The sequence below is a fragment of the Phalacrocorax aristotelis genome, chromosome 6, assembly GCF_949628215.1.
Source record: "Phalacrocorax aristotelis chromosome 6, bGulAri2.1, whole genome shotgun sequence".
Classification (NCBI taxonomy): domain Eukaryota; kingdom Metazoa; phylum Chordata; class Aves; order Suliformes; family Phalacrocoracidae; genus Phalacrocorax; species Phalacrocorax aristotelis.
This window is the reverse complement of record NC_134281.1, coordinates 32,805,091-32,826,773: the sequence shown is the minus strand read 5'-3', so window position 1 is coordinate 32,826,773 and position 21,683 is coordinate 32,805,091. Positions and strand designations below refer to the sequence as shown.

Sequence of the window (21,683 nt, the reverse complement as noted above, 5' to 3'; positions counted from 1 at the left end):
TTCTCTGATTTGGCAAGGTGACAACTGCCACAGGAGGACAAGGAAGAATGATGTCACCCTACCTTCTCTCTTCAACCCTACCCCTTTTTTGCTCTCTTTGCATGCCTTTTACTATGGGAAAAGGAAAAAACCAAAGTTTCATGCTTTGAGAGGTCACTGGGAGTTAGTGTGTGAGCAGAGGTGGCAACTCCAGGACCCCATGCCCCCACCCACCCAGCCATCCACACCAGTCCCCTCCGCCCTGTGGGGTACCCTGGGAAAAGCTCCCCAGACCATTGCTTTAGCAGCTCCATCCAACACTACCTAGACCTGCAATCCATCAGTCTTTGGCAACACACTATCATCCTCTACCATGCTAAAGTATTCTTACTTCCAAATTTTTCTTCTACTCTGTTTAATAATTTCTGATTAAAAGCAATTAAAAAAAAAGTATCAAAATACCAGTTTCCTGGGTTTCACCATCAAACAAACCTCTGTGCTAACAGCGTGGCAGCCCTGTTTACCTCCATGCTCTGTGAGTCCTCAGTAGGGAACCCCTCACTTCCCAGCATGCACAGCATAGGGATTAGATCAAATTAACCCACACTTGGAGCTGTGGCAGGATCAGGCAAATCCTGGCTTGGTTATCTCTCTTTAGACTACATCTTGCAAACAGAAGGGCTGGAAACAATTTTACTTTAATTGCTTTTTAAAATGCAGCCAGCAGATGGTTCGGTAACCTGAATTTATGACTTTCCACAGTTCCAGACTGCTGGCTTGGAAACCAAACCCAAGAACAACCCAGGTAGTGAGGGACCCACCCTGCCTGCTTTACCAAAGTGCTGGCCGTTATGCCCAAGACAGGACTACCTGGTCTGGCCAAGAGGGACACTTCAAGGCTGCCAGGTCATCAGCTGCCTTTATTACGTGTCCTGTCTGCAATCCCCAGCCACCAGAACCAGCGGAAAGATGTCTCCATTTCTGGGTCTCGGTCTTAGCTCAAAAACTAGCCAAATGGCACTTGGGCAGCCCAGGGCTGTAGGGACATTAAGCAGGCTCACCTCCAGTCACAAGTGGTATTTTTGGTTGGAGGGACTCTAGGCAACACCCTGGCTGCTCCTGAAGAGCACTCGCTCAACAAAGGACAGCCAGAAATACGGGACAATTTGCAAGCGTGCCCCAGCCTGCAGTGTCAAGGCCACCATGCTCAGAAACACCCTGTTAAGCCTGGAAAGAACGTGAGCATAGAACATGGTCTGCAGCTTCCCTGGAGAGCATGGCATGGTCTCTCCAGGGCAAAGTGGGGGGACATGCCCTGCCCACACATCCCTTTGCCACCTTGTCCTTGGTGGCTACTCCATGGACCCATGCCCAAGAGCATAATAGCTGCTCCTGAAAGGCTCACAGGTTAGGCAAGCAGAGTGCTTTTATTGTTGGCTGTCACCCTGACCTGCTGTGTGACTAGCCACTAGTCCCTTCACCTCTCCTTCTCCATGGCAGTCACAGGATTTCTGGGCCAGTGTCTGTGATGTCTCTGTTCCCATCAAACTGGGAACAGGGACTGACAGGGCTACACACTGGTTGCAGACCTGTGCACCACATCCAGGCTGACTTTCCTGACCCCTGTGGTTTACTCTTCTCGTGTAGTCCCCGCCTCTCTCTGAACACCTAGGTGCTCAGCATCCCATGGTACCCAGCTGCAGAACTCTGCCCCAAAGCCAGCCACATCACAGCACAGAGGAATTAAGGCCATCCCAAGAACCTCACAAATGTCTTGTGAAGCAGGCTTGTTTTTCTGTTACAAAGTAATTTGAAATTCTTGGAAGGCAATCAGGAAAGTACAAAATATTCCAGCTCAGGACAGCCTGGGACTCATTCCTTAGAGGCACAATGGTTGTTTACTCAATCCCTCATACATTAATATCTGAAAATTCATGAGTTCAATTGTAAACAAAAAGTACTGGCTTTGCAGTGTTGTCTATTTAACAACAGTGGTTCCAGCCTGAATGCCGATTTTGTTGTTATCTTTCTTCTAATCTTGTTATCAGAGGGTCAAGATCTTGCAAAATTATGGTTTTGAAACACATCCCTCTGAAACCCAAGGCCAAATAAAGACCATTTCATAGAATCATAGAATCATCAAATCAACATTGAAAACTACAAGCAGGGAGAAGAGCTGTTTGTGCCAGCACTGTCCTCTGGCTCAAGAATGAATGAGGAAAAAGCTGGCCACAGATACATTTGTGCTGGAAATTTGTAGAAGATTCCTAACAACTGAGAGTGGAGGTCCCCAACAGTCTCCTGAGGGGACCAGTGAACAGAAAATAACCCAAACCCAACCTGTTCCCAACACAAAGCACAACTGGTTTCTGGAAGCACTCATACCAATGGGTTGCCTGTGGTGAGCAGCAGTCTCAACTGCATTCATCAGCCCAAGGACTCTAAGCCCAACAGTCTAGGACTCCTCCTAAAACTTTATCTGAGGAAAGCCTCTGAAACTGCATCCCAATGGTGAGTCCAGGTCCCCTTCTCAGAAGGGGCCATGGAGGGTGAGAGTAGAGAGACTGCAAGATGGACATGGTCCAGAGCTCATTGGAGCTCACTTCCCTTTCCATGTTTGCTGACTGGCACTGCCACAGGCCGTTTTCATGTCAGGTCTGTGCAGCCTCGAGCTCCCCAGCTGCTTCCACTTACAGACCTCTCTTCCTTTTGGGTCTGATGCTTGCCAGAGGGAGTGAGCTGACATTGTGGCTGTAGGCTCCAGGAGGTTTACCAGGACATTCACAGCTAGGCTGGTGGCATTTCCTGGCTCCTGTAAAAGTCCCATGTAAACACACTGCTGTTTCAGGCATTATCGTGCCAGGGAACATGGTTTTAGCTCAGCTTTCTTGTCTCTCCTGAGCAACAGCTACTTGTTTAGGTAGCCTAAACAAGATGAGATCTATCCCTCTTGCTCGCAGAGTCAGAGCAGATCAGCCAGCTCCACCCCAACGCTTTCTCACACTTGTGTAGAGCTCAGACACCTCCACACAAGCCCTTGCTCCAAGTGGGTGAGGAGAAACAAGTCAGAGGGTACTTTCATGGGTGATTAGAACTGTGTGTGAAACCCCAGTTGCTTTTTCCAGGGACAGAGCCTCAGGCCATGAAGCAGCAGACCACATGATAATCTCAAGGAGGTGGTGAAAGAGGAGGAGGGAGCTTCTTTGAGCAGGAGGTTCACGCATCTTAATCTTTGCTGCTGTCAAAGGGCAATAGCTGAGGTTGCAGAGTCTTGGAAAGCCCCCATGCAAGCTATCTCCTGAGGACATCGACAATTCTGGAAAATCACCTTCACTCTCTTGATAAAGGTTTCAGTGAACAAATGAACTCCAAGACAGGTTCCCAGGGAGCAATCACCTCTACTGGCTAGAAATACATCATCTTACATTTGAGTGAAGCCTTTGGCTTGCTTGAACCACAGGTATTGCCCAGAGATGCACAAACCTGCTCTCCTGTTGATGTTCACTACTGTTTCAGCTCCAACTTCTACCCTGCAGAAACCAGCCAGACAGATGGCATTTATGGGGTGGTCATCCAAGTGCTGCCAAATCACTATCCAAGGGTGAGAGCTCTTAGACAAGCCCAGATTTCAGCCAGTGAAGAACCTGGAGAGGAAACTCTCTGCAATTCAATCACTCTCCCTTCCTGCCCTATGAAAGAAAGCAGGACATGCTGTCCAAGAAAGCCCATGAGCCTTTGTTCTTTACTGCTGCCTCTTCAGCCAAAGAGACCTCCATTGAAGAGAAGACACTACTGCATCAAAACCTGAAGTGCTACAGCAATGCAAGAAGTAGCATCTGGCTCCCTGTTCACTCCAGCAAGCAGATACTTCCATGGGCATCATGGAAATGTGCCCGTTGGGACATTTGTCTATCTTCTTTATTCTCTTTGGAAGAGCTCAAAGCCTGTCTCCGAACACTGGCCCCCCAGCTCACCTCACCAAGGAGAACATGATCTGGCTGCAACCATGCTAATGCCACTCAGGCTGAAAAATATAATGTTCTCATGAAAAAAATAATCCACCAAACTACCTCTGGCTATGTTGGAAAAGGCTTCTTCTGCTCCCTGCATGGTACCATCCTGCACACTGTGGGCAGAGTGGGAGCTCATCCCTGACCACCTGTGGTGACCGTAGCAGAGCACAAAGCCAAACTGATTTTACAGCTTTGCCTGCCCAGATCACCAGCTCTCACCCATCCTGCCAGTTGGCCAGCCCACCCCAGACGGCAGCTCCGTGTTTTTCTTGGATGACCTTCTGCCGGACCAGAGCTTTCCACCACACAGCTCTTCTGCACTGCCGGAGAGCGGATTTCCTGCTGTTTGATCTAAATTTGTCTGTCATTTCACAGAGTACCTCCAGGTTTTCTTATCAGCCTTGATCATTCCATTGAGGAGGCAGCCTCACAGCCCAGGGCTCTTTGGCAGGGAGCTGGGGGAGAGGCCTGGTGGTCAGAGAGCAAACGCTGCTGATCCATGCCTCCTCTGACCCTGGAGCTGGAGGGGTGAAGAGGACCCTCCCTCCCTTCCTAGGAAGATCAAGCATAGACATGCAGTGCCCTCTGTTGATCCGGCCACCAAGGGAGATGCAGGAAGGAGCAGTATGCAGGGCTCAGCAGCTTTGCAAACCTCTGAACAGGCAGCCAAGTCTTGAGCCTCCCTACCAGCTCTTCACAGACAAGGCACAGACAGGACCTTTCTTTCCAGTAGATAAATTGACATTAATCACAGCTCTTGGAGCAGCTGTTTGAGAAGCTGAGCTGGTAGAAGAAAGCTCAGGTGGTTCCATCAGCCAACTTCACACCTGCTGGTTATAACTATCCAAAGAAAACATGGCATCTTCACTACCCTCTGCAGTCTCACCCATTAGGCTTGAGCAATGCTCTCTTTCCCCATGCAATGGGGAGCGAGACCACCTGGCAAGACAGGCAGAGCATTAAGGGCCAAGGAGCCAGCATAAGGGACAAGATAAGATTTCCTTTCCCCTTGACCAAAGGCTCCCTTTCCCAAGAGAAATGTGCTGCTTTATCTTGAAATAGTGGAGGGAAGCAGCCGCATGGGGAAGATTGAGCCAAACTGACTCAGGGGGCAGCAGAGCCTTACCAGGAACCGCACAGATCAGGTGTGAAGCAGAGACATTGCCCATACCAGCACCTCAGTGAGTTACTGCACTTGCTACAGAAGCCTTCCTGGAAACACAAAGATAGATGTTAATTAATCAAAGGCCCAGAAAGTTCCCTTGTGACGTTCCTGCTCGCAGGACTGTAGGTGAGGTGAGCTGTAGCCTAGCATTGTTAGCTGCGAGTCTGCTATCAGTGGACATAGCAGCTCTGACAAGCGTTAGGTGTGCAAGTGCCTCTGCTGAGCTCCTCTGAACTGGACAGGGGAACTGCAGAGCAAGGGCAGCTTCCTGCTCCAAACTGGGACAGAAAGAGCATCCCAACTGGTTTGGATGGAATTGGCAGAGCCCTACTGAGGCCCTGGAGGTGTGACAGACCTGAGTTGCTTCATTGCTGAGGAAACCGAGAGTTTGGCACATCCCCCAGACCACCCTGGATCCCCACCATCACACCAGAGCAAACCTGGCATCGTTCCTGAAACAGCGCCCAGCCATGGGGCTGGCAGGATACCCGCAGCTCAGAGCGCGTCACATTGGAAGAAACCACTTTGCTTTTCTTTTCCTCCACCCTGTCAAAGTCTCTCCAATTCATCTGAGGATGAAGAACCTCAAGCGAGGTTTAAAGGCCACAATACAGGCAGCAAAGTCCACTCCTAGTTAATAAGATTCACCTTAAGAGATAAGGCCTATTGGCATCCAGAAAATGGTAGAGGTTTATAATGCTGTCAGCAGTCTGACCCCCAGCAGGTTTACGTGGCACAGGCAATGTCCAGCTAGATAGTCACCTCCTGGTCCTGCACTGAAATCAGGTCCTTCCCCTGACTGCAAAGACTGCATATTCCTTATCTCTGCTGCTGGGGAAGGTCACCACTAACATGCAATGCATTCAAGTTTTGATTTCTTTCCCCTCTCCATTAATTTTTTCAGGACTTCTAGATGATCAGGACACAAAGCAAGGGGAGAAGGATCTGGCTCAGTTTTGCACTTGATTCCAAGGCAGGGTTTCCTTCCTCCTCATTTCTAGCCATGACTTTTCTAGCACTGCCAGTCCCCTTCTCTGGCACCCCCTCTCTGCCGTCGGTCCCCGCTTCTTAGATACCACACTTACCATTCTCTTGCACAGAGAAGACCTCTGCGCCTTCACACTGTGCCTCAGTCTCTTTGTTTCTCCTCCAGCTGAGGCAAGTGCCTCAGCTAAGGGCTAATGTGACAAGTCAAGTCTCTCCTGTAAACCAAAGCATAATTTCAGAGGGGAGGAGCACATGAAATCACACACAGCATCGACACAGAGTCCAGCTTGAAAACGTCAGTGCCTCTATCAGGTCCTCTCATTCAGTCTGATTGCTCTCTCATGAGCACTGTTTGTGGTGTTTCATGGATGTATCAGCCTAAGACACTCCTCCTTCCCCCAAATGCAGTCACTGCTGCAGTGGAGCCTGGCCGCTGTCTAACAGATGAGAACAATGCCATGCTTTAGGTAAATGTAAAAATAAAACAGAGACATACAAATTCTCCTGAGAGGACAAAATTAGGCTCAGGCCACACAGACCTGATGCCTTTGGGCATAAAGCCTTAATTTTTTTAAGGAGCATCCCAAAAACAGCCCCTTCTAAGGTACTCACATTCTTTAGCATTGAGCCAGGGATACAGCTGAGGGTTACTGACAGTGGCACCAGGAGGACCCATCCCTGATTCCATGACACACACACCCTTTTGTCAAACTCCATCCCCGGTGTGCTGAGAGTGCACACCCAGTATCACTGTATTGCACCTAATCAGGAGATACCCAGCTGGGACAGCTGCCACCCCTGTGTGCACAGTATCTTCTTGTTATCTCACACCCAGTGCAAAGTACTGGCAGGGGAAATGCTGAATCAGGAGTTCTCAGCTGGAAGAAATTAATCTGGTTTTTTAGCATCAGTGTGGCCCTGTGCCAATTCAAAGTGTTCCTGCCCAGGGAGTGGAGGATGGCCCTGCCAAGTGCGGTTCAGTGCCTCACTCCCTGGGGAATAGCTTGGTCCCAAACCAGGATGACATGTGCTGGAGCTGGGCAATGGGAGGGGGGGCAAGGGGACCCACAGAACACTTTCTGACAGCTTAAATTTCTTAGTACCTTCTGGCTTCTCCTTCACAGGCTGGCAATGAGGTGCCTTGGCTGCTGATGTTATTTGTAGTGGCAGAACACAGGAGCTCCCACCTGCCGCCCGGGCCAACGCCAGCCCTGTTTTCTGTACCATTGATGCAGTCACCAGCATGTTGTTAGCCCCGGGGAAGTCAGCAAAACCCAGAGCTACTCCTCAGGAGCCTACCCCGAGCAGGCAAACAGCTCCCATTTCCCTGAGCTCAGCAGCCCTGCCTGATAAAGGATGGGATGGAGCTGCTCAGAGAAAAGGAGAAGAAAACGCTTTCAACAATGGCTCTTCTCCCATCAGATAGAGAGCGCACAGCCGTGCAAAGTCCCTGAGGTACAGCTCTGGGACAGTCCTGTGGCCCCAGGATGTGGCCAAGCCAGGCAGCAACAGCTGCAGGGAGCAGCCTGCCTTTCCATCCCGCTGGGGCTCTGTGGGCACAGGAGTGGTCCCTGAGCATGAGGAGGAGATGCAGCCATCTGAGACACCCAGCCTCCCGTGCCCAGAAGATACCTGCTGGCACCAGGCTGAGTCAGGGAGAGGAGGCATAACACCTCGCTGAAACTTGTGTCCTGGCCACACCAAGCCTTTACCAGGCTCAGCTGTGGGAGCAGCTTCACCCCACTGCTAAAAACAACAGCCGACCAGGTCCATAGTGTCTCCTGTACCTGTTCATGGCACACTCCCTGCCTCAGTTTCCCCAACTGCAAAAATCATACCCCCCCAAGGCCTGTCAAGAGCCAGCCTGGGCTATTTCACATCTTGGGGCTACTCCGACTGTCACCACAGCAGCCTCTGCCAGGCGGAATGGAAGGGCAGCAAGCAGAAAGGGGTGCCCCTGCCCATCCCCTGCCTTGCCTCTCCTGCCTGGGCAGCCACAGGGAGCCAAGATGGCCCAGGGCCAAGGAGCATCTCTACCAGCCACCCAATGCTGTTTGAAATTCTCTGGCTTCTGCAAAAGAAGCTGAACCCACTGCCAAGGGGGTCACTTTGACCCCTGTCTCTAAGCTGTCAGCGCAGCAAACGCGTACCTGCATCCCTGCCTGCCTCCTTGCCTGCAGTTCTTGCAGGGCAACATTGCCATCTGCTGCCTGCTGCTTGGCAGGACACCCCAACCTGCCTCTGCCACCCAGGCCTGGCCCTCGCTCCCAGCTTGCAGGGGACTGCCCGTGCCAGGACCCTCTAGCATGGAGTGCCACAGGCGCTGGGATAGCACCCACGCCACCATCTCCACACAGAGCCACCTTTTATGGTTGCCCCATTGGCACCAAACCTCGTGGGGAGCACAGAGCTCACAGCCCCAGCCCAGCAGCGAGGAGCGCAAGGGAGACATGCGTCAGTCCCACTGAGCACCTCCAGATCTACCCCACTCAAGAGCTGTGTACGTGGCTGGTATGCTTGTTTGCAGCTAATGAACACGCAAATGCTCAGCAGCACAGGGACGGCAGGACAGTGTCCCAAACCAAGGCCATGTCTGCTGCTGACAGCGCAGCTTTGCAAGCACCAGCCTCACCATGCACTCTCTTGGTGGATTCATCAAAAATCTCCCATGCCAGTGCATTTTAGGAGAAAGATAAGCTACTCTCTCAAGCTCCTCAGCATATTCAAAACTGGCAGCTAAGTTTTTACACTTAAAAGCAAAAATATAGCATCTTGGAAGCCAAGTGACAGCGGTGTCAGCACTCCTGACACCCTTTGGATACTGAACCTGCCGGAAGCTCCAACCTGAGGTGGCTGCACAACAGTCAGCAATGAGATGTGGCTGTAGGTCCTGCTTATTTACAAAAAACAACACGCAAAATACCTTAGAAATTGATCTGGGCAAAAACTGCTGCCTTCGGGTCAAATCAGTGCCGTGAACAGCTGCAGAGCAAAACCCCAGCACTGAGCACTGCCCTCGGCTCTGCTGGTGACTCACCCACTGAATGGGAACACACACCTCCAGCTCCTCTGCCTTGGGTTCTTCATCTGGAAACACAAAGATGGTATTTTTTACTCACAGCCATACCAAGAGACATTCATTTATTCTAAACTTGAAAGCACCTACATAGTGTTTCTACAGCTTAAGATAGAAGATGCCATCAAAGGGAAGAGTAGTAATTATCTGCAGATCAGAAGTTTAACCTTTAGAGAAGGAATTGAGTTTCCAGATATACTTGTTAAATGCTTTTAAGCTGATCTTTTCTAAGAGGCCATGCAGTTTATAATTGAGATTACCCACCTGAGACAGGTTTCCACAAACAGGCCTGGGTTTATAGGTCACCGACGCAGACTAAGGCTGATGGTTGCTCTGATCTTTGAGAGGGACAGGGCCACAGAAGTATGGTAACCACACGGTAACACATTGCTGGAGGTCACTGCAGGCAAAAAACAGAGGAGAAATGTGGATTCCCCTTCCCAGTTCCTTACACGGTGGTGGGGGCTATCCCCAAAGCCTGGATGAAAGTCAATAGGCAGCATCACACAATATCACCACTGCAGGGGTCTAGGCGACTTCTTGCATGAACACACAAACACAGCAGTGCTTCTGTAGGAAACAGTGTATGACACTATTTCTTGCATTAAGTGGCGGAGAATGCTGGTGGGAACAGGTACCAGCATTAATTGCTGGACAATGCAAGAGAGGGAAGGTGTGCAGGAGGCTTTCTGTGATCGCTGTCATAGGAGGTAGAAAGTAGTTGGATGCAAGGGATTGCTAATCTTTATTCCGAATAGCAGTGAGGGCTGAGGAGAGCTCTAGTGTGAACGGATGTGATCCTCATTATCAATTTGTGCTTTATATTTGAACAGCAGTTGAATCTACCTGCCAAAATACAGGTTGCTTGAGGACCAGCCAAGCCGAGCAGGCCAGAAGGCTGAGGGCTCTGCTCTGAAATTCACTGGTAGGATGTGAGACAAGCAAGCGCCGAACAACCCACTCAAAAACAAAAGTTATCCAAGATGTGGGACCCAGCCCCTGGACCAAGGCAGCTTTGCTTTGTAGGTTGGCTGGCATGGCAGAAGTTGGAAGCAAGAAAGGACCTCAGACAAAGCAGGAGTGTCAGTACCAAATAGTCATAAAGGAAAAATAAAATCTAATTTTAAAGTGTTTCTCCATCTCAAAGCAAGAGAAACTGCTTTTCTCAGTTGGGATGGATATGTCTCCTATTATCAACAGTGAGCACAAAGCTAACAAGTGCATCTGCTGCCCCCACTTTAGGGGTGCGGTATTGCAAGAGATCGCTAAATTTGCTCTCCAGGATGCTGAGATTAACTGAGGTGTCTGAGCTTACATTGCTCTCAGGTCCTAAAGGGTGCAGAAATGCATAGTCAAAACCAGCACAGGATCACCAACCTAAGTGTGACCCAGGAGACTTGAGGGGAGCTGAGAGCTAGTGCCCCTTGTTCCCTCTGCATCCTGGACACACCGTCCGGACACATGCTGGCTGCTGGACAGGACATCTAGCCATGCACCTTGGTGCTGGTGTGCATGTGGCTATCAGGGAAAGTGCGAATGAGTGAAATACGGCTTGACTGAAAGCAAAATCACCTTCCCCTCCTACCAGGTCTGGCACTGACATCTGCTGTGCCATTGCTAAATGTTGCAGTATTATTGCCTATATTTTCCTCCCATGTGGCCTCAGACACAGTCTGGCCAGTAGCTGCTCCTGGATCCCAGTCTTCCCAGTTGCTGGCACCTGGACGTGGCACAGCACCAGTGCAGTTGTGGCACAGACACCCAGGAGCTGGCCTTTGACATCCCCAAAAAGCAGTGACATCAGTGCCAAAAGTGCTCAGGAGAGCTGCTCCAGCTCCCTTGTCCTGATGGCTCACGGGGCTGGAGGGTCTCCTGAGACAGCCCTGGAGGAGCCCAGCCATGGTGTCCCTTCCTCTGTAGTTTGGATTTCTGTGTGCCTTTGTGCCTCTGACAGCTCCTGCAACAGGCCTGGGAGCCACCAGGACAGAGCATTATTTGGCCCTCCCTGCCACTGCTTCTCTGTGGGCATGCAACATGATGTTTATCCCATAACCTAACACTGGTAACCGGGGGAAATACTGGGCAGATTTCAGATCAGTTCAGGGACTGCAAGGAAAAAGGCAGGGCTTCATATGGAAAACTTAAAAAAAAAAAACCACCAACAACCAAATCAAAAGACTCCAAAAATGTACTTACTTGCATACTATAGATTTTGTGACGTCTTTTTCTTCTTAAAATCACCATTTTCTCACCCAGTTTGTATGACTTTGTGCTTTCTTAGTACATGGCATCTCACGAGGCTTTTCCTTGGCTGCATCTTCAGCCCAAAGCTCTGCTGCAATGAGAATCCAGCCCAGGAGAGCATTACAGACCTGAGCGGGGAGGACAGTTTGTTTTATTTTTCCTTCACAACTTTTATCCCCTATTTCAAGAGTCTGAATGGGAAAGTGTTATTCATCAAAATTACCTTTTTCTCCTACAATATTTCTTTTTCTTTCAGGCTGGTCATAGCAGCATGCCTGCCCCGGGCAGGCAAAGAGCTGTGCATGAGGAGGAAACCCTCCAGACACCCCAAAACACCCAGCATGGCTGAAGGGGGACCAGCAATACTGGGGTCACCAAGGGACCATGCCAGCTCGGCACTACTTTTGGCAACCTGTGTTAGAGCAGGAGGTCCAGCCCCAGTCCCTGCTCTCTTTGTAGCTTGGAAATGGGCCTCAGTTGGCCCCAGTAAGCTGAACTTGCCTCCAACCTTTGCAGGTCTCTTCCCATGACTTTCTCTTGGCCTGTTTTTTAAATCATCCCCAGCTCGTGTTCAGTGACAGCTTCCCCACAGGTTCAAGTCCGAATACTACTCCCCAACACAAGCTAAACCCCTCTGCTTCACAGAGATGCTGCCAAGACCAAGCGAATGCTTTTTGCTGATCCGGTGTCATTTGCTCCAGTGCAACAGGAGGCTACATGGGAAGGAGTGTGGGAATGACGCTATTGGGAGGAGGATTTCAGACTACCAGGAGCAGGGATGCTAATGTATGGAGAATAACTGTTTGGGAAGCTAGTTCATTTATATCACATCCTGCAATAAATAATGGTTTCAGCCCCTAGGAGAGCAACAGTGCCTGCTGAAGGAGCCTGCTCATGGGTGCTCACGTACGCCATCACTCAGCAGTGACCTCGTGGCCCAGTTGGCTCCGACTCCAGAGAGAAATGGGTTTGCATGTCTCTGGTTTCCTGTGGGTGCCGCAGCATTAATTCCTTTGAGTTACTGGATCTAGAGCCGTCTCCGAGACACATGCTCTTGGTTACTGCATGCAAGTTGTCCAAGAGAGGAAAACCAGAGGAAAGGAGCACCTGGGGAGCAGGCAGTAGAATGGCAACAGCCTTGTCACATGTCTGCCTGGTGGGCAGTACTGTGCACTGGACCATCTTCAAAATGCCCTGAGTGCAGCCTGGGGGTAACTACCCCTTCCCACATGCTCACCCAATTCCTGAAAGCAGGATGATATTCCCATATCAGCAGCAATTATTTACATGTGCAAAACCCTGATCAGCAGTGTAGAACTGAAGGCTGCTCTGTAGTGTTGAAATACTACCTGTTGCCAGGACTTTTGGGGATTTCATTTCTTTTTCTCATCGCCAAGACCATCTTCCCTTTGTGGCTGTCTTTTGGATTCAAAGGAATGATCCTGCACATAGTAAATATCCTGCATATAGTAAAAAAGAAAATCAGCTTCAAAAAATGTGGTAGTTGTGACACACAATGTGGGCCTGGGGGCAGGTGGCATTCTCATGATGCAAGATTGAGACACAAGCTTGCACTGGTCTCATCTTCCCCCCACTTCTCATTTCCCTACTCTGTAAGTTGCTCCCCTTGGCTGTGCTGATGCGGGGGGCTGTTCTCTCTCCAGGTGCAAGAAGCAAGGCGCATCTGCTTCTGGTAATCCCAAGTAAAACAACTATAGGCAGAGAGTCCTCGGCACTGAGATTGCCTACAAAGTGAGTCAGCTCAAACCAATGGGAAAAGTTTGATTCTGATGCCAGACAGGAGACAGAAATCCCTGCTGTGAGGAAGGGAAAGCTAAGCAGCATGTGTAACACAGGCAGCAAGAGAAGCAGGGAGGAAATATCCTTGCAGGAAAGCTCCCACACCAGGAAGACAGAATCACACACTTTGGACTTAACGAGCAGGGAGAAACCACTCATGTGGTATCCAAGGAACAATCAGACAGTGACAAATATATCTCGAAGGGGAAGAAAAGCAGGGATTTAGCACAACGCACTGGAGATGAACTGAAGGTCACAGCACGAAGTCCTGGCAGGCAGGCAGAGGAAAAGCACCCAGTGACCACTACTGCTTCTGGGGCTTTCTCCAGAAGGGGAAATGGCACCCAAAAGCCAGGAGCAGGCAAAAGCCTCCTGGTAGGGGCAGTGGAAGGCACATCTGAGCAGGCAGCTGGTGCTCTCCATCGCTGGCAGGGAAGGATTCAGGCAGGCAAGCAGGGCAGCCCGGCTGCATTTCCCAGGCTGCTCTCTGGGATGCAGGCAGCAAGGTTGGGGCGAGGAAAGAGGCACCACCTCTGGAGCTCTGTAGTTGCTCCACTGGACACAAAAGGGTAAGCCAGACACCATCATGCTTGCATGGGATGCTCTGCACCAGCCCCCCTCATCTCCCACGCCAGGGACAAGGGGGCTGCTCCTGCCAGGGCCAACTGTCCACCCATGCTCACCCATCAAGGTAAGGCTCTGCCAGTTGGAGCTGGGAGGAGGCAGGCAGGCCTGAGGGTGACAGGAAGCAACACGGGTGGGAGACCCCAGAGAGGGCACAGGCAAGAGGTCACTGGGGTCTGTCCTTTTCTGCAATGAAACCTCCAAACACCCCTGGCATCACTTGGCAGACCACTGGTGGATTATTTTCTTTGGAAAGCTGCTTTGCGGCACCAGGTTTGCCCTTGCAGTAAGTGTGAGCAGCTTTCCTGCAGGTGCTCTCCCACCTCTCTGCAGCAGTGGGCTGCAGCAGGCTGGATAGCCCATATGGAACTGTCCATAGCTTTCCCCTTGGGGAGCAAGGAAATAGATAAAAGCAGCATTAGCATTTCCCAGCACTCACAAGTGCTGTCTCTGTCAGCAGCAGGCTTGCTTAGGCTCAGCCAGCTGGCTTCAAACTATCCAGCAGCCTCTGAACAAGGGTGCTGGGGGATACCAGTAACTCAACGTGCAAGGAGGAATTCACTGCACCTCTCATCAGCAAGAGGAATGCAGCTTCTCCTTTTTCTACTGAGGTTTGAGAACAGTTTTGCCTTCCTGAGAAGCGACTGCTCAGATGCCCTCCTCCCACATTCCCCCAGCCTTGCATGGGGAGCAGATGCTCCTCAGGCCATTTTCCATGTGCATATGAGAGCAGGGCAGAGCCCACTGACCTGCCTGTGAAACTGGAAAGAGCACTAGTGAAAATAAATCTGTCACAGACCTAACCTCCTGTCCTCGGTGCTGCACATCTCATAAACAGCAAACCTACTGTTTGCTGGCTGCATCTGGCTTGTGGTTAGGGTCTGATTTTAGTTCTTTTTAAATGTTCTGCATAAAAAAGGGAGTAGAAATGCAGTTGCACTGCTCTGTGCCTAGGGGCAGGAGGCAGCTTGGCTTGCCGACATCCACTGTCAACAGCACACAGGGCATCTGCCCTACTGAACCAGCCTGGAGGGACTGTCGGGCAGCTTTCCCACCTTCACCATCAGAGCTCAAAGATGATGTCCTTCGTTTATCATGCTCTTGCTCTTTTTATTTCTCTGGAAATGCTCTGTGTGGCCAGGTGACCTTTATTAAAATAATATTTTTTATATGCATGATTCTGCATTAACATAGAGAACTTTTCTCTGCTGGGCACTCCAGGAATGGGAGAAACAGCTACTGCTCCCCTGGCGTTGTAACACATGAGCTCCTCAGCCACCAAAAGAAAGAGCTACCAGATCTGAAACCTGGCAGAGCATCAAGGCCTCTGTAAATAATAACATCTGCATTTTGTTTCCTGGTGGTTCTGTATTTTGAAGAGCAGGAAAATAGTTAAGAAAGTGCCAAAAATAAAAATCCATGCTTTCAAATAAGCATTGTAGCCATGAGAAGAAGGAAAAAGCAGATGGGATCTAAGCATAAATTAACATGACCAAAGACAAAACCACCTATGCATTAAGAAACAGCTGCCTGGTTGCTTTCTGCTCCAAAATCCAGGTCCCCTCCAGCAATGGCCCCGGGGGTGGAGGAGCGTTAGAGACTTCCATGGCTGATGCAGGCAAGAAGCATGGCAAGCCTGAAGCGCCCTGAATGCCTCGACCAGGAGTACCCCTGTGGTAGCCTGGAGGAGAAGAAGGGGGACCACTGTGCACCACCTGAAGACGAGGGTGACAGCAATGCAGATGAGAAGGAAACCAAGGACAGCAACCACAGTGGTCCAGGGAATGGCCCAAGGGAGGATTGTGCCTGGGGACTGCTGTGCCAGGAAGGTGAGGTCTTCTAGAAAACCTTCACCATCACCAACACTAATGGTGTGGCCAGGAAGCTGAAGCTGCTGGTGAGCCTTTGTTCCCTGGGTGGCGAGCCCAGCCATGGGGAACCCCTGTGCCAACAGCACCCATCCTGGACAGACAGCAGGGCCACTGGGCCCTGTGGTGCTGAGGACACCGCAGTGACCCTGGGGAGCAATTCTGGGGAGGAGTCCAGAGACAGCTGCTCCAGCCATATCACTCAGCGAGCATTGACTCTCACCAGCACAGAGGCCACTGGGCTGGAGGTCTGCAGGGGTCCACCTTGGAGGAGCATCCCTACAAGTGCCTGCAGTGTGGGTGGTCCTTCAAGAAGTCCAGCAACCTGCTGAGCCACCAGGAAAGGCACAGCAGGACCAAGCCTGCGAGCTCTGTGGCAAAGCCACACGCTGCAGCAGCACTGCTGCCTGCACATGGGTGAGCAGGCCTACGAGTGCCCCTTCTGCTCCAAAAACTACACCTGGTCATCGGACTACTGCAAGCACATCTGCACCCACATGGGCGAGAGGCCCCATGGCTGTGCTGACTGCAGGAAGGCCTTTGCCTGCTCCTCCGACGTCTGCAAGCACCAGTGCAACATGCACCACAACGACAAGCCCTTCCCCTGCCCCAACTGTGGATGCACCTTCAACAAGCCCCTCTCCCTGCTCCGCCATCAGCAGGGACACTTAGGGACCATGCCACTCCCCTGCCCCAACTGCGGGAATGCCTTTGCCGTGGCCAGCTGGATGGTGGAGCACCAGCAGGTCCGCACCGGTCAGCAGCCCTATGAGTGCCCTGACTACGGCATGGCCTTCGCCCAGTCCTCCTGCCTCGCCCACCACCGCCGTACCCACACCAGCGAGCGACCCTTCGCCTGCCCCCACTGTGCCCACGCCTTTGCCCATGCGGCCAACCTCAAGCGGCACCAGTAGCTCCACGGTGGCCCCCTGCACCAGTGTGGCACCCCAATGGCCTTCCCCACAACACCCCACTGACCCCAACAGCCCCTCTGCATGGACCGCGATATCTCTTGGCATGTTGCGGAGGAGCCCTGGCCTCCCCAGCATGGCAGGGGAAAACCACATCTAGGGCTGTGAGTGCTGCTGTACCCCAGGGAGCTCCTGGTACATGGCCACTGGGGAAGGAGGCAGCAGTTGGTGAAAAGCTGTTTGCTCAAGCACAGGGGAAGCGGGCAGAGCTCAGTCACTCGTGTGTTACTTAATTCTGAGCGCTCTCCCTCCAAGAAAGGAGGATCCCACCTTGGCCAGCAAGGGATCCATCTTCCCACCCCTGGCAAGGCTTACACCCTGCCCAGGCTTAGCACCCTGCTCTGGCCATGCAAAGGCATCGCACATATTTCACGGGACAGTGAAAACCCAGACACCCCCATGGATTAAGCAAATACATACCGGGTTTAAATTCCACATGGAAATGGACAAGGAAAACGAAACCGAAGCCTGAACCCTCCTGTGCTGCCAATGAGATGAGCACTGCAAAACACAACCCTTTCACACAGAGTATGTGCATACAGTAATTACAGGCAAAATATTTGCACCCCTCGCTCTCCTCCCAGGAGAGCCCCTTTCTGAAGCAGAAGTGCACTGAGTGTTTCTACAGCAATAAGCTGCTTTCTGAGACCAATAACAGGGACTAGACAGTTGGCAAAAATGGATTTTCTCAGGTACGTGATAGCTGGGACAATTAAAAGAAAATTCAACCTACATTCTTAACCTGCACTGTAAGAGAGATGTGCAGTAGTGAAATAATTAAGTTACTGCTGGGAACATCCTGTTCTCACCCATCTATTGCAAAGAACAAAAGGGCAAGAAGCATTTTTGGCTTTTTTTCCTTCCCCTCCCCCCCTTCTTGATAATAAATTGAGTTATTGCTGCATCCCCAAATGCTAGAACCCAAGGGTTTTCTAAATGGCAACAGAGATATTTAGTGGTTAGTACCTGCTTTATCCAGCCTCATTTGGTGACAAACAACATTTTGCCAGTCAGACCTCCCTGCTCAAGTTATTCACAATAAGGGCTCAGAGCTTCATTTTCTGGTTTACAGCACTGGCCTGAAAGGTCTTCCCAGCGACCACCCGGGAGCAGCTCTGTGATGGGATTACAGTCCTATCCCTTGCTGTCTCTTACTGTCCAGCGTCATTTGCTTCCCCACCAGTTACACTGGTGTATGAGCTGCATCTGAGCCTCTCAGGCAAGGGAAGTGGTTCTCTGGATGTGAACCCACTTGCAGCATCCCCATGTATATAGGACTTATGCTACCTGCTCCTCCCCAGGACTCAGCTGGCCACCTCCCAGAAAGGGACTTCCCAGCTGCTCTTTGCAACTCCATGAACAGCTGCGGAGGTATCTGCAGGTACATTGGCAAAACAGTGCTCAGGAAGGGTCACCCCTGGCCTAAGCTCCCCATAGAATCAGAGGTGGGCCTGAAAGATGAGGAATGGCCAGGGGCACAGCAGATGTGCCTCACCTACCTCTTCATCGCAGCAAAGGCCCTGGCATGTGTGAGAAAACAGAAAGCCCCTCCCACCTTTCTCATCAGCTAAAAGAAAAGAGTGATATTTATTAAGTACCTGTTCACCAGATGCCAGCCTCATCAGGATCCGAGTCCCAGATGCTCTTCACATGAAACTCATGCTTTCTGACACAACCCCAAGCCATCCTTGCCTCATTACCTCCAGCAGCCATGTGCTTGGCTTACGAGTCCCATCACCCAAGGCCACCCCTGCCTCTGGCCCTTTCTTCCATGTTTCCTGCTACGCCAGCCCAACACCAGCTTCATTTGCAGGAGACAACAACAGTATAGGAAAGTTTCTGATGTTTCCCAAGTGAAAGTATCCCTGGGATACTCTAATATATAATTTACCGGGATACTCTAATAGTTATTAGATATATAGAGATATATTATATAAAGATATATTAGTATCTCTAATATATATTAGAGGTACCCCGGGATACTCTTAATATATATTTTAGTCTCTCATGCAGAGCAAGGCTGAGTATACCCTGGGCTCTCATTTAGCACCAACCTTCTGGAAGGGAGAGCAGGGCTCTGTGTGGTTTTAGGATGAGCATCCCCTTCACCCACAACATGAGCAGGTAAGGGCTGAAGCCCAGAACTGTAGCAGGTGCGCGCTGCTCCAAAGTCTATATTGTTCTGCTTCAGCCTGTCCAACCTCCTGCACGCAAGCTCTTCCAGGAAGGGTTTGGGGACCGGTCTGGAAGAATAAGGAAGGTGCACGCTAGGCTGACTCCATAATTTCCACTGCCAGGGGTGGTGGTCATGTTTTATAGGTCTGTAAACAGTCAGCCAGGAAAATTTTCACAGGACAAGACAGAAAAGTCACTTAAAACTCTTCCTCAAGGGTGTTTCCTGATGAGGGAAGCAAAAAAGCAATTATAGCAAACTGTGAGATAAAAAGGAAGTCCGGTCAAAGGACAGGCAAGTGCACAATGTACTCAGCAAGGCTCTGCACTGGAAATTGCTAAAAGCCCCCCAAAATTGCTTCCCCCTTTTGAGAGTATAAATAAAACAGATCAAGCTAGGCCCTTCCTGTCTTCCTCTCAATGGCAGCAAGAAATCACATCAATTTGAGGGAGCACATCCAAAAAGAGAGCTGTCCTCGTTTCCAGCTTGGAGCGGAGCGGAGATCTTTCGCCTTGCTGCCTCACTGGGTCAGACCTTTACAACAACATTGCTGCCAGCATTACACCCCTGCACTTTGGAAGGATGTCCTGCATTGCTTGGATGTTGCTTCTGGATTTCTTATTCTGCCCTTCACGGTGGTAAAAACCTGTAGGGCTGAGCCCTGGTCCCAGACCACCTGGCCAGGCAGTGCTATTGAAGGCATGTAAATGTATCTGTAAATGATGACACAAATGTGCTTATAATAAATGTGCTTGTATCGTAACAGTATTGCAGCTGCCAAGGACTGTCCAGGCGGGGGGAGCCTAGGTTTATTTTTACACTCTTGCAGTGATTACTGTCTGATCATTACAAACTGGATGCTGTGTCATAGTATGTGAGCAAAGAGGAAATAATGTACTTAAAATGGGGGATATTCTTCTATGTTTACAGGAACTCCCCAGTCCTGGAGCTACTTTAAAGCTGCTGTTATATCTCAGGTGAATACACTGGAAATAAATACTCTGTATCTACTCATGTATGCCATGAACAGTCTAAAATAAAGTCTCTTGCGCTTTTAGCTCATGTGCTGCTGCGGTCTTGAGCAAATACAGGTATTTGTACAGATGCATAGCCTATCTCAGTGACTATTACTGTATGCAAAGACTGTGCCTCTGCACATGTCCAGAAGTGAAGCAGGACATGAGGTCTTGTAACTACTCACAGATGTCTTCCTGTACCTAAACCCAAGCCTGCAGGTATCCCTAGGGATGAGTTTTGGTATGTGAGAAGCAAAGGCTGGTGGGAGGCTTTGCAATGAGTGTGCAGGCAGCCTTATCTCAGAAGGGGTTCCACCTGTGAGACCACAGTCACGAACACAGACCTCAGCCTTCTCCATGTACTGCACACTTCTGTGGTGCTTGCTCGCATGCTGCTGTGCTGTAACCAGGAGCTGACATGCAGGTGAAGACAAGACCAGCTGACCAGCTTTCTGTACTCAGGAAACACAGCCCCCAACCTCCCAACTCTCTGGGAGGAAGCATCTCTCAAAGCACACTCTGCCCAGTCAGAAACATCCCCAGTCCACTGGATTTGGTGCCAACAGCTGAGGCAGTGTGGTGTAAGTGCCCAGATTTTCCCACAGTCCTCCAACACAGCCATGCTTTCTGGCAAGGCAGCTTTCATCCAGCAGATATAACACTGTGCCAGCAGAAATACTTCCATGGTGTTGCACTGAACTATGTTACAGAGTAGACTCTCCCCAGTGCAAAAGTCAATGCCTTTTTTTCAGGCTCCTGGGGCAAACCATTTTGCATAGTCAGCAGATTTCTACAGGAAAGTTAATCTTCTTTTTAAACAAGTAAGGTATGAATACGAAACCTAGCTAACAGCTGGTCCAAGAGCTTCTTAAATGCAAGTACTAAGACATACATACTAGCAATCTTCCTAAGAGGCCCCACAAGGAAGATCAGCTAGATCACACTTCAGTCTTTGGGTCTGGGAGATTGAATGCTGTACTATACCTTCTCCCAGTTCCCTTTCCCAAACAATGAAAACAAGTCATCTGTCACTCACCACTTACCACGCAAAAGTCTTCAGACCAAATCCTTTAGTTCTATCACAACTGCAGGCACCTCAGGTTCTAGTAACTCCTCTTTCTAAATTGCCATCAGCCCACCAGCCAATCCAGAAGAACCCACCAAAGTCACTATACCATCCCTGCTGACAACACCAGCAGTATTTTCAGGAGCAGCAACAATGGTCAAGGTATCGAGGAAGAAGAAAATTAGCACAACCTCGTTCAAGAAGGAAAACAGAGGCTGGGCAAGCAGGCCAGCAAAACATGCTGACTCTTTGGGGGTAAAACTTACCATACTCCACAAAGAACATCCTTGCATCGAGGAAGATGTTTCTTTTTAAAATGTGCCAGGTAGGTATTTGGAATAGCTGTTAAATGGCAAGTTGGTGGCTAGGCTACCTTCCTGTTACCCGTGCATGGCTCTGAGCCTAGGAACCTCTTCCTTCAGAGTCCCCTGCAACAAGATGTATGCTGGTAGCTTGCCCAGAAATGGAGCTGCTCAGAACAGATCACTACTCCTGCTTTCAGATTTGAAGCATGTAAATAACAATTAAGACAAAACCTTTCACGAGAAAAGGCGTTGATGGCTCTAATATTTTCTTCTAGCACATAAGCAAGAGGAAAGCCATTACATGAACTGCACGAGCACATTCATTTAAGCATACCCTCTTCTGGAAAAGAACATTCCCACATAGCAGGGTGCAGCTCAGCAGCACAGCCATCCTAC

General features: G+C 50.3%; 1 long non-coding RNA gene across 1 annotated transcript; it reads right to left on the bottom strand.

Annotated features, from left to right (window-relative positions):
- Positions 1–246: 246 nt before the first annotated feature.
- On the bottom strand, positions 247–18,534 carry LOC142058915 (uncharacterized). Its single transcript, XR_012661149.1, has 7 exons — positions 17,148–18,534; positions 12,814–12,924; positions 11,417–11,592; positions 9,485–9,620; positions 9,182–9,231; positions 6,243–6,359; positions 247–5,204 (listed from the first exon to the last, which is right to left on the bottom strand). It is a non-coding gene; the product is annotated as an uncharacterized LOC142058915 (long non-coding RNA).
- Between the last annotated feature and the right edge of the window lie 3,149 nt (positions 18,535–21,683).